At 39.1% G+C, this 12,598-nt stretch overlaps 1 protein-coding gene across 11 annotated transcripts in view; it reads left to right on the top strand.

The window, feature by feature from the left end:
- Nucleotides 1–12,598, top strand: part of PLCB4 (phospholipase C beta 4) — a 226,605-nt gene that overhangs the window by 82,803 nt on the left and 131,204 nt on the right. For all 11 annotated transcript variants that reach the window (XM_075203995.1, XM_075203992.1, XM_075203996.1 and 8 more), the window contains exon 3: nt 5,608–5,670. The gene's annotated coding sequence lies outside the window, so the exon portion shown is untranslated. The remainder of the gene's footprint in view (nt 1–5,607; nt 5,671–12,598) is intronic.

Raw genomic sequence — 12,598 nt, 5'->3', positions numbered from 1 at the left:
GGACGGGGCACGGCCAGAAACGTCATTTTGGTCCCGCCCCACGACGGAAATGCCGTTTTGTCGTGGGAGCAGGGCCAAAATGACGCGATTCTCCGTGTATCGTGTCATTTAGGCTAGGCAGGTTCGGGATGCAGAAGACTTGCCTGCTCTCCCGGGAGTCCGTCAGACCGACTCGAATTTCGGGAGTCTCCCGGACATTCCGGAAGAGTTGGCAAGTATGTTCTATCGTCCATCTATACTTTCACCAAACCTCACACTTTTCACTTGAGATCTGGAGGGATGGCCGTTCCATTGAATTGTGTGGAACATCACTAACTATAAATATAACTTTTGTTCTGAAAGGTGCAGTATACATAAAACTGTTGTGTCCTTGTTGTGCTGTCATATCTGCATTTTTTACCAACAGACTTTGAATATAAGCCAACGTGTATTATTTTAACAAAACTTAAGTGTCCTTCTGAAAAGTGTTGCGTGGTACTATATGTTCACTGTACTGGAATTGGTATAACTGGGTGATTAAGATGTATACAGATGTGGCTATATGCATGTTTTCATAATTGTTGACTCAAAACCGTCATTGTGTTGAGTTGGTATGTTGTTAGTATGTTGTTGAGTAGTATGCTGTAATACGTGCCTCCTATTTATTTGTAGAAGTAATGTATACATCCACAGCAGTCTGACCTCCTTCTATGGTAGAATAATGTGAACATAAAAGTGAGCTGAAGTGAGGCCAAAAGCATTTGTTATATTAGATTATTTGTTAAAGGTGCACTAACTCTGTTTTTGTTTTTTTTCATATGACTTGAATGAAGGTTGGATATATAATAATATACCTATTGCAGGGATTGCCCTGGCTTCTATACTGATGTTTTAAAGTCTGCTTATACTTGTAGCTGTTACCCTTTTTGAAGGAATATTACTTTCTATTATGCGCCATATTCCGTTTATCTCCTTCAAATGTACTCCTGATAAATCTGATAAATATCATAATAAAATATTTTGGGGATATGGCTTTGTGACAAATGGGCTGATAGTAATGGAAAAATAGTATGATTTCATTGGGGTGAGAAGTCTACTTAAATAAGTTACTAATTACAAATAGTAGACCTATACACCCTGCTAAAACTGAGCTATGTACTGCTTGTTACTGCTTCCCCTTTGCTTTGATCTTTTTAAATGTCAGTGTGTCTCTTCATCCTCACTGCTTTTTACTGCGGAGAATCAAGCACATTAAGCTGCAGTTTGAACTATAATTTAATGTTCTGCTCCTATGTACAAGGCCTGGAGAACAGGCTGCATGTATAGGTTTAAAAAATTCTATGGTAACAGGAAAAAATGTGCTATTTTAGAAACATTCAATACGTAACCGGGTTAAGGAAGTCAACAAAACATTATGTATCGTACAGTTCTGTAACAATCTCAATCTATTGATTTAACTTAGTGACTCTCTAGGACAGACTGTATAGGGGATTGTACCCCCTGGGCAGTCTATTGATATAACTTAGTGACTCTCTAGGACAGACTGTATAGGGGATTGTACCCCCTGAGCAGTCTATTGATATAACTTAGTGACTCTCTAGGACAGACTGTATAGGGGATTGTACCCCCTGGGCAGTCTATTGATATAACTTAGTGACCCTCTAGGACAGACTGTATAGGGGATTGTAACCCCTGAGCAGTCTGTTGATATAACTTAGTGACTCTGTACGACAGACTGTAAAGGGGATTGTACCCCCTGGGCAGTCTATTGATATAACTTAGTGACTCTCTAGGACAGACTGTATAGGGGATTGTACCCCCTGGGCAGTCTATTGATATAACTTAGTGACTCTCTAGGACAGACTGTATAGGGGATTGTACACCCTGAGCAGTCTATTGATATAACTTAGTAACTCTCTAGGACAGGCTGTATAGGGGATTGTACCCCCTGGGCAGTCTATTGATATAACTTAGTGACTCTCTAGGACAGACTGTATAGGGGATTGTACCCCCTGAGCAGTCTATTGATATAACTTAGTAACTCTCTAGGACAGACTGTATAGGGGATTGTACCCCCTGAGCAGTCTATTGATACAACTTAGTGACTCTCTAGGACAGACTGTATAGGGGATTGTACCCCCTGGGCAGTCTATTGATATAACTTAGTGACTCTGTGGGACAGACTGTATAGGGGATTGTACCCCCTGAGCAGTCTGTTGATATAACTTAGTGACTCTGTAGGACAGACTGTAAAGGGGATTGTACCCCCTGGGCAGTCTATTGATATAACTTAGTGACTCTCTAGGACAGACTGTATAGGGGATTGTACCCCCTGGGCAGTCTATTGATATAACTTAGTGACTCTCTAGGACAGACTGTATAGGGGATTGTACCCCCTGGGCAGTATATTGATATAACTTAGTGACTCTGTGGGACAGACTGTATAGGGGATTGTAACCCCTGAGCAGTCTATTGATATAACTTAGTGACTCTCTAGAACAGACTGTATAGGGGATTGTACTCCCTGAGCAGTCTATTGATATAACTTAGTGACTCTCCAGGACAGACTGTATAGGGGATTGGACCCTCTGGGCAATTGCAATATTTATCACGATTGACCTGGAAGGCTTGACCTCAAGGGGTGGCCGAACTTCATGTCCCATGCTAGTATATGTGCCTATGATGTGACAGTGACATCCAATTCTTACAAGCTCTCTTCCTCCAGTTATGAAGGCTTACAGCCTATCACAATAAATATAGTGGGTTGTCCAGGGGTTTCATTCACCTTGTCAGGAATATGTCAGCGCGCACTGAGCAACTTCTGAATGATTTTTATGAGCAAAAATAATCTTTAAGGAGACTTTTATTTTCAAAATAGCTATAGCATTATTGTAGCTCCCAACTGCTGTAGAACTACAAATCCCAGAATGACCTGCCACCTTTTCCCATAAACCTGATGTATATATTTCCATACACAGAGTAACTCGTAATGCCAGTGCCAGGACAGTTGCTACATGTTGTTGCCTTTTTTTTTCCCCGCCTTTCCCTTGTTATTATTTTTCTGGAATAAATTGCCCGTCACTAAGAATTAGATCTTTTACTGTTTGAAATGTTTTGCTTTTATAGTTGGAGCGGATTTCTTCCATTTCTAGGTCACTTGCACAACATAACTCGCAGCGTCGTCGCTGGCACTGCCAGACTCAAGTATTTTATACATACGGAGATTTTATACTAACTTTTTGCAGCTCATTATAAAGCTTTGTATGTTAACCCATTCTCAGTCAGATGACTGTGGAATAGATTATATAATAGTTGTGCAGTTATTATATTACTACATACTGTTAGTTATTTAGTAGCATTTAGTAGTGGACATGTGGCCTACTCACGGTGGATGTAACCATTGTGTGGGCTAAACTAATATTCATCACTACACAGTCTGTCTAGTGATGTCCCTAGTTCCTAGTGAATTGATTGGCTGGAATTTTATAGAATGTCTCATTGTGCAATGATATCACTGGTTCTTTTAGCTGCTTTAATTACATAGAATGCTCATTTATTAGTGATCCCTCTCAGGGGCAAACGCAGGATTTGTAGAGGGGGGTTTCCACCACACGCCGCCAGTGGGCGTGGTCAGCATGAATGGGGGCGTGGCTATAATTTTAGACAGTGCTTGGCTTCTCTCCAACTCTTCCTATCCCCATAATATACATGGGCAATGCTGTGTGCACTACTGTTAGGTGCACGAAGCTCTCCCTTTTCAAGCAGAGCTGTGTGAAGCGGGAGCAGGGTCCAGCCACCTCAATTATACAGTGCCCCAGGCTTGGAGGGGGTTTTCAGGCACTAGGAAACCCCCCTCGGTTTGCCTATGCCTCTAAGACCAATACAGGAAGGCCCAGGAAGGCTGTGAATGGGCTCTAAGCGACTCTAGTCTGAAATATAGCTACAAGCAACTGCTGGATATCTGACCAAAGAACCAGCATCACATCATTGATTCGCCAACACCAAAGAGATGAGTCCTGGTTAGGACTAGATAGCATCTTGTGTAGATATTGTGTTTCCCAAACCCAGTCCTCAGGAACCCTAACAGTGCAGGTTTTCCAGGTCACAAGGGAAATAATTATACCATCTGTGGATCTGTTACAATGTGTCAGTCAATAATGATTACACCTGTGACTAGTTATCATTTATTTACAACATTCTACAAAATGACCGCTAGAATCTGATTGGTTGCTAAAGGCAACATCTCCACTTTTTCATACCCGCAGTTTAGTAAATATACCCCCAGGACTGCAAGAGACAGGTTTCTTTTATTTCATATCCCTTTTTATAAAATCTGTGATTCAGTAGTACAAATCTTTTCTTCTTTTAGGTTGACAGTACTTTTAAAGAGATTGTCTATCTTCACATGACTTGTTATTGATTGGATTGTGAAGGCAACTTTTATTAATTGAATTGCCTTATCGTTCGGGTTTCTTTATGTGCTTTTTTGCAATGTATCTATATAATCAGGGCTTCTACAAAACAAAATTAAAAAAACTTTTTAGCATTTCATGGGCTTAATGTTTATATTGGTCCATTTTCTGAAGGCCCATTTCATGATGTTGCTGAATTCTTTCGGTGTTGCTTGGATAGTTGACTGCAGTCGACTGCGGGTTTGAAAAAGTGGTGATCCTGCCTATAGCTACCAATCAGATTCTAGCTGTCATTTTGTAGAATGTACTAAATAAATGATAACTGGAATCTGATTGGTTGCTGTAGGCAACATCTCCACTTTTTCAAACCCACAGTTAAGTAAATCTAGCTCTTAGGCTCATAGGCTATTGGCTACTGGATGAATCCACCACACATCCAATATTTTGCTAGTCCCTAAGAAGTGAATCAAATGTTACGAAAATGTTTGTTTCACTTTACTTTGTATTAGTGTTATCATCCTGTAAATGTAGTCATTGAAAAGCTAGTTCCTGCTAGTTCTTTTTGGGGGACAGAGAACTGTGATAGTATTAATAAATAAACCATTTAATTTCTTTTAACACTGTTCCAGCTCTCAAAGGACACAGAGAGTTTTTTTCTGCCTCTGAAGAATAAGAGTTTATCTAGACTGCTGTATAACAGATGGCATGTGGCAAGATTAGCATGCCTGTCAGAGGCAAAGTTTCAAAACACTGCTTTTAATCCCCATGGAATACAAACAGAATGTATGATTACTCATAATAATAATTGGCATGCCTTTGACTTTTCTTTCAAATTAGATCAGTGTGGTTTAAAATCATGTCAATTAACTCATAGAGAGATGCACTCTGTCAGATTTTCATGTTTAGAAATTCAAAAGTGCTGCTGTTTCATGGGGAAAGTGTAACGTTTCTGGACATAACTATTAGTTTTGTACAGAAAATGGCAGCGCTGAAATTTACTCTGCATAATTTTAACTTTAATTTAAAATATTAGCACTCTTGTTATGCCTTTTTTCTACAATTATATAAGCAATGTTTAAGGGGGAAGAATTGTTTTATAATTATTATTATTATTATTAGTAGTAGTAGTAATTTCCTGCTGTTGGTATTATTTTGGAAAAAAGTATTAATGAAATAGAAAAATATTTATTTATTCATTTATCTTTCTGTTTTCTAGGTGTACCCTCAGTCACATCCACTTAAATAGTTCTCCATTTGCAGAGTTTTCAACATTTGTTTGGTAAGTCATTTAATATTATCATTAAAAACAAGAAAATTGTTTGCAGTTTAAAAAAATGTTTGTTTTTTTTTTTCAAATAAGAGCCTTTATTTGTGGCATTTGACTTGATAGCTCGGGGAGCTAGGTCTGTGGGGCCCTATATTCCCTCTATCTAACTCATCTACTGTAAATAAGACAGAAACAGAGAGACAGACAGCTAAAAGTATAGGGTTTGCTGGTGGTTTTTCTATGCGCATAAGGCTTGTTATGTATATTATGCTCAGGGTGAGTTTGTTGTCTAACTCAAATCATCAGGAGTGATTGTGTTGGTGAGTAATGGAGCATAAAAATGTTACAAGTATAGGTTCCATCACTGACCACCATGGTCTGTAGAGTTGCAGCATCCAAAATCAGAATTTAATATTTTTTCCTTATAGTTTGGGGTACTTTCTGGCTCATAGAAATAACTTACATCAGTGGCTGGAATAGTATGTAGATAATTATAGTTCAAGTTCTAGTTAATCCCCCCTTCCCCAAAAAAACATCTGCCCTTGATTACAAGACCCTGATTCTGCTTTATCTACAGCGGTTCTGGTCTTTGCGTTTTAAAACCTTGAAACTACAATAAGTATATTATATACTTGCCAACTCTCCCTGAATGTCAGGGAGACTCCCTGAAATAGGGGTGATCTCCCTCACTCCCTGACGAGTCTGGCATTCTCCCTGATGCTGAGCCAGTACAAGACGTGGTTGGCTTGGCCATCTGTGGCATGAGGACACAGTTCAGAAATTGTGTCCTGTTTCCATGTATTGATGCCTATGGAGGTGGCCATTTTCATGTAGACCAAGATTTAATCAAAGACTGACAGGTAAGACAACATGACTTCAGTAATGGAGACAGAAATGTAAAAGACACTTCAGTCTCTAGAGATTCATTAGCTGATTTTCTTTAATGCATAGTTGCCTACTCTCCCGCATTTCTGGGAGACCTGATGGGCTCCCGGGAGAGCAGGGCAACCTCCCGGTTCTCGCCCCCGCAATAGATAAGTTAGTAGGGAAAGTGGGACTTAATGACGCAAATTTCGTGTCATCTTAGCCCTGCCCCCTGCTGTAATTGGCCAAAATTGTGACAACCGTTTAGGGGGCGTGACCAAAATTATGCAATTTGTCAAGCCCCACCCCCTCACACCCACCTCCCCCGGGATCTCCCTGAAGCCAACAAGGAAAAGATGGCAAGTGTGGTATATTAAAGTTAAGTGTTAAGTATTTTATGACAGGAAGTGTCACCTCAGCTCCGGATTACTGGCTGGTTCACTGGTTCCTAGTGAGTTATAGGCTATATCTTCAGTGATGTCACTAATTCAAATGATAATACAAAGTTCTCTACACCTACATGGGACTCAACCGTTTTTAATTTGGGACCACAGGTGTCAGCGTGCTATTCTGCTTCAACCCAAAGGAGGTGGTTCCCAATAGAATGTATTGCACATCTTACCATCAGGGGATGAATGTCAGTACATTCAGCTGTATTATGAATGACTAGCAATAGTGACCCATTCCCAGCAGTATTTATAGATCTTGCTCGCTGCTCACACTGCCTGTTATGTGCTGGCAAATAGAGTGTGTGATCTATGAGATTTATACATGGACGGTTAAGGCACCCCTATATATCATTAGCCCTATTGTGGCGGACTCTAAGAAACCCTATTGCCTTAGACTTTTCTTATTTTTATCTATTATTGTTATTATTATTATTAACTACAATATGTGACCTGTTATTTTTTGTTGTTGTTATCACAATGTATTGTTGACAGTGTGATAGATTAAACATTACTGGGAGTCGCAATGAACATTTACATAGTAAAATAATCGGCGACATGTTAGAAGGTGTAGTATGGTGGCACAGTGGTTAGAATTGCCTGTGATTTCTATTCCATCCAAGGCAATGTATGATTGGAGTTTGTGCATATCTCTCCTGTTTCTTGATTTCCTCCCACAGTTTAAAAACATACTGGTAGGTTAGTGTGTGTTTATATGGTAGAGAATTTAGACTGTAAGCTCCATCGAGGCAGGGAATGGTGTAAGTTTAAACATTCTCTGTTAAGTGATGGGTAATATGCTGATACCTTATGAGTAAAAGGATAATAATAGTAATAATAATAATAATAATAATATGGATGGGCTATGCTCCCAGCCTCTCTTAATGTTCCATTTCTATGTATTTTATTTGACATATATTTTCATTCTATTTTACATTTACATTTAATGCCCTAAATCATGTAATTTTCCTGAATGTATTACATCAGCCTCTCCAGCATCTTCTACTACTTCACACCACACAGTACATACACAAATCTTATGGCCATAAATGACCAGACAGACATTTAGGTTTTCACTCGTTGTTAACTTTTAAACTTAAGCAAATAGAAATAAATAGGACTCTCTTTTGTTAGCATATTGGCATAAGCGCTACGAAATTTGCTGGCGCTATATAAATAAATGTTGATGATGATGATATTGGGATGGACATCTGTTAAGTAGGTAATAATAGACACAATCACAAGGTACACGTATCCTTCATTCTTCTCTAAATTGCTTTTATATAATAACAGCATCCGCTAAATTTATCATCTAGATAAGTATAATAGGAGATAACAACACAAAAGACCAGAATATTTTCCTGATAATGTCATAGGAGGTTAGTATCCTACTGATTCCTCTATGTAGCGACAAATTAAGATATATAAAACAATTGTTGGTGCCATTCCACAGCGCTATACTTCTAAACCTCACACTAAAAATAACGTCTATCTCCACCATCCTTGCTACCATCCCTGACTTCACTCTCAATGACACCCTGAGAGTCCAGTGATGGGGACAGGAACCAAAGCATGACGCTGTGTAATCAATGATGATGGTTTGACATGGAGACCTTGTGATGTGATCAGGTGACACTGACATCACTGGGGCAACAGGGTGGCTTAGTGGTTAGCACTTCTGCCTCACAGCACTGGGGTCATGAGTTCAATTCCCGACCATGGCCTTATCTGTGTGGAGTTTGTATGTTCTCCCTGTGTTTGCGTAGGTTTCCTCCGGGTGCTCCGGTTTCCTCCCACACTACAAAAACATACTGGTAGGTTAATTTGCTGCTATTAGATTGACCCTAGTCTGTGTGTGTATGTGCATGGTATGGAATTTAGACTGTAAGCTCCAATGGGGCAGGGACTGATGTGAGTGAGTTCTCTGTACAGCGCTGCAGAATTAGTAGCGCTATATAAATATGATGATGATACAGTATGAGCCTCCTTTGATGGCCTCATTCACTTTGTATTACACATAGGATATTGATTTTGTTTTTAGGCTAGTATAGTTCTAACTCTCTTACTGAAATTAGGACAAGTAAAAGATACGGATTGAGAAAACTGTGATTAAAACGCAGAGTTAGAACATGTTCACAAAGGAATATCTCAATCTCCTCAGCAACAACAGCAGAACTTGCTGACTACAGACTGTTATCCCACAGAACCATCATGTTGTGCCTGGTGGGCAAAGTCACAGTAGCTGTTTGTCATATCCTAATGACACCTTGGAAATAAGGACTGCTGACGCCATAGAACGCTGTATCTGGGAGATATTTAAATATCCATGCACATTATCAGCTAATTGATAGCGAACTGAATCCAGTTCACATTTGTCTTTGGAACAGTAAATGGATTTAACTTCCTGTATAAAGCAGATTTCTGTTGGTGCTAAGTCTTTTAGATGACAACTCCACTTAGTGACTTGCAGCCATTATTAGAATGTTCCCATAGAGATTAGTGATGTCAGAATGGACCCACATCTCAGTATTGTTACCTTAAAACAGTATGTATGCCTCAGTTTACCACATAAGATACATGTATCCGTATCAAACTATCCTCATCAAATTATCTAAACACAATACCAATAAACACGTGCCATAATACAATTTAAGCCTTTAATGAAGGAGAAGCCATGATGATCACTCAAACTGAGCTATCTATGCTGGAAACAACGTGTGTTATATTTGTGCATTATTAATGTAATATTAATAGATACGTTACACAATACAAGGATGACATCTAGCATACGTTGCTGCTTAAAGGGCAGTTCATTTACTCATGTTAAGTTGCCAACTTGGAAAGTCCAATAATCAGTAGCAGAGGAGCAGCATATTCTATTATTTGGTGAACGTGTACAAAACCTTTATGTAACAATTTCCGAAACTCAGAATCAATATCACTAAATACGCGGAGGAATTGCAGTTCTGCTAATGACGTCCAAAGGTTGAAAGTCCTGTGACATTATCAGGAAGATATGCCGGTCTTTTGTGCTGTTATTTTATCCCACAGTGGCAAACAAATACTATAAATGTTTCAGAGACAGGGATAAGTGACTTGGATGGGTACAAAGGTTGCAGATATGGAACTCATTAGAGCTTTGAATGATAGAAACTACTAGCAGTAACATTGACTGCTGCTAATTGTATATGCTTGTAATCATGATTATGTACATACATGTGGTGCCACTACTGACCTGAGCAAATCTGGCCACATGCGGGAAAATTCTATCCCGTGGCTTTGTCTGAAGGCAAATTGGCCAAATTGCAAAGATCCAGTCATTCAAGTACTTCACCAGGGGCCTGATTCATTAAGGATCTTAACTTGAGAAACTTCTTATTTCAGTCTCCTGGACAAAACCATGTTACAATGCAAGGGGTGCAAACTTGTATTCTGTTTTGCACATAACTTAAATACTGACTGTTTTTTCATGTAGCACACAAATATCAACTTTAAATGTCAGTGTACAAATAAGCTATCAAGTATTTGTGTGCTACATGACAAAACAGTCAGTATTTAACTTATATGCAAAACAGAATACTGATTTGCATCCCTTGCATTGTAACATGGTTTTGTCCAGGAGACTGAAATAAGAAGTTTCTCAAGTTAAGATCCTTAGTGAATCAGGCCCCAGGTGACAAAATCGCACTGTACAAATGGATATTCCGCTCTCTTTTCCACTTCCGGGTCAGCTGATGACCTTTCAAACTCACTGATAGAGCTGTGTCAGTTCCTATGCAAATGGATCAAATTTTGATCTGTCAGGATAGTGACTGTGTAATATAGAGCCAATTCGGTTAAAAAATAAACAAAAATGCAAATCTGTATGTGTATGCTTATCTTAAGAGGCCTATTTATCAAGCCTTAAACCATGCGGAAACGGGTAGGCTTTTTAAGTGTAGTGGCAATTTATCAAATGCCTAACGCAGGAGATATCAGAGCTACCTCCTGCATCAGGCAAAGTACCGCACAATGCCACAGTCCCCATAACATTCAAAGGGGACTGCAGTCTGGTTAAATTTAATAAGCTCCTAAGCTTGATTCTGATGGCAATCCTATGGGGATAGCATCGCAGGAGAAGGGTCTTCGGACCCTCCCTGGCAGCCTTTGTGCTCTCCCCTGCGTTGACGGAATTGACCCTTGCACATGTGCAACCTGAGGTTCACAGTAAAGACTCCAGATCAGATAGAACAGAGGTATCGCCAGAACAGCCTCTTATTGGTTGCGCTGTCCCAACGTGACTTTCATGGTAAATTGCTCTGTTAAGTCATCTATCATTGCTACAATGACAGATGGCAGTACGGTGACATAGTGGTTAGCACTTCTGCCTCACAGCGCTGGGGTCATGAGTTCAATTCCCGACCATGGCCTTATCTGTGAGGAGTTTGTATGTTCTCCCCGTGTTTGCGTGGGTTTCCTCCAGGTGCTCCGGTTTCCTCCCACACTCCAAAGACATACTGGTAGGTTAATTGGCTACTATCAAATTTACACTAGTCTTTGTGTCTTTGTGTGTGTGTGTGTGTGTTAGGGAATTTAGACTGTAAGCCCCAATGGGGCAGGGACTGATGTGAGTGAGTTATCTGTACAGCGCTACGGAATTACTGGCGCTATATAAATAAATGGTGATGATAATGGGGCAAAAATGCAAAAGACTCAATTTCCCCAAAAATAACACTATTTAAAGATTTAAAGCCGTCCTCTTTTTATGGTTTCTTTTGCAAACTTCTCACTGATTACATTTCGATATAGATAGCAGTTTTGAAAATATATTAAATAATAAGTTTAAAATACACATCTTTAATTGCTGGATATATTTCTTTTATAACGAAGGTCCAAAACTCATGTAAAAACGACTTGGTTTAATTCATCTAGTAATGCTATTATTAGCTTAGAACATTATTAATTGAGCTACAATTTAAAGGTTATTACATTATATCTGACAGTGATGGTAATGTGAGCAGACACAGAGCAATGTAGGTTAGGCTGTATGTAGGGAAATCCTCCCTCACTGGCTACTGATTGTCTGAAGTTATACAGCAATTGTGTGGGATCATTTCCCTGCTGTATATTTATGTATTTGTTTTGTTATGTTTGATTCCAGTTGTATAAGTTTGTATATGTATTATTCAGAGATGGAATATCCTAAATTCCCAGGAGTGCAGCCACTAAGGGCTAGATTTACTAAGCTGCGGGTTTGAAAAAGTGGAGATGTTGCCTATAGCAACCAATCAGATTCTAGCTTTCATTTATTTAGTACCTTCTACAAAATGACAGCTAGAATCTGATTGGTTGCTATAGGCAACATCCCCACTTTTTCAAACCCGCAGCTTTGTAAATCTAGCCCTAAATCTCTTTGTTATAGATATAACACATATCATTTTCACTGAATTGAAACATATCAGAATATACAGAATTATGCCAAACAGCCGACATTTATACTGACAGATTATTCACCAAATTTATCAAAAAGTTATATGTAGCATAAATGTGACTATTTCTTCTGACTGTCAGCAAATTTACTGATGGTTGTCAAACATAATGCTGATAATGTGCATATCATTTTTTCAATTATATTGGTTCTTTAGGAAATC

The sequence above is a fragment of the Mixophyes fleayi genome, chromosome 3 (genome assembly GCF_038048845.1).
Source record: "Mixophyes fleayi isolate aMixFle1 chromosome 3, aMixFle1.hap1, whole genome shotgun sequence".
NCBI lineage: Eukaryota > Metazoa > Chordata > Amphibia > Anura > Limnodynastidae > Mixophyes > Mixophyes fleayi.
Note: the sequence above shows the minus strand (reverse complement) of the source record. Positions and strands in the feature narration are given on the sequence as shown.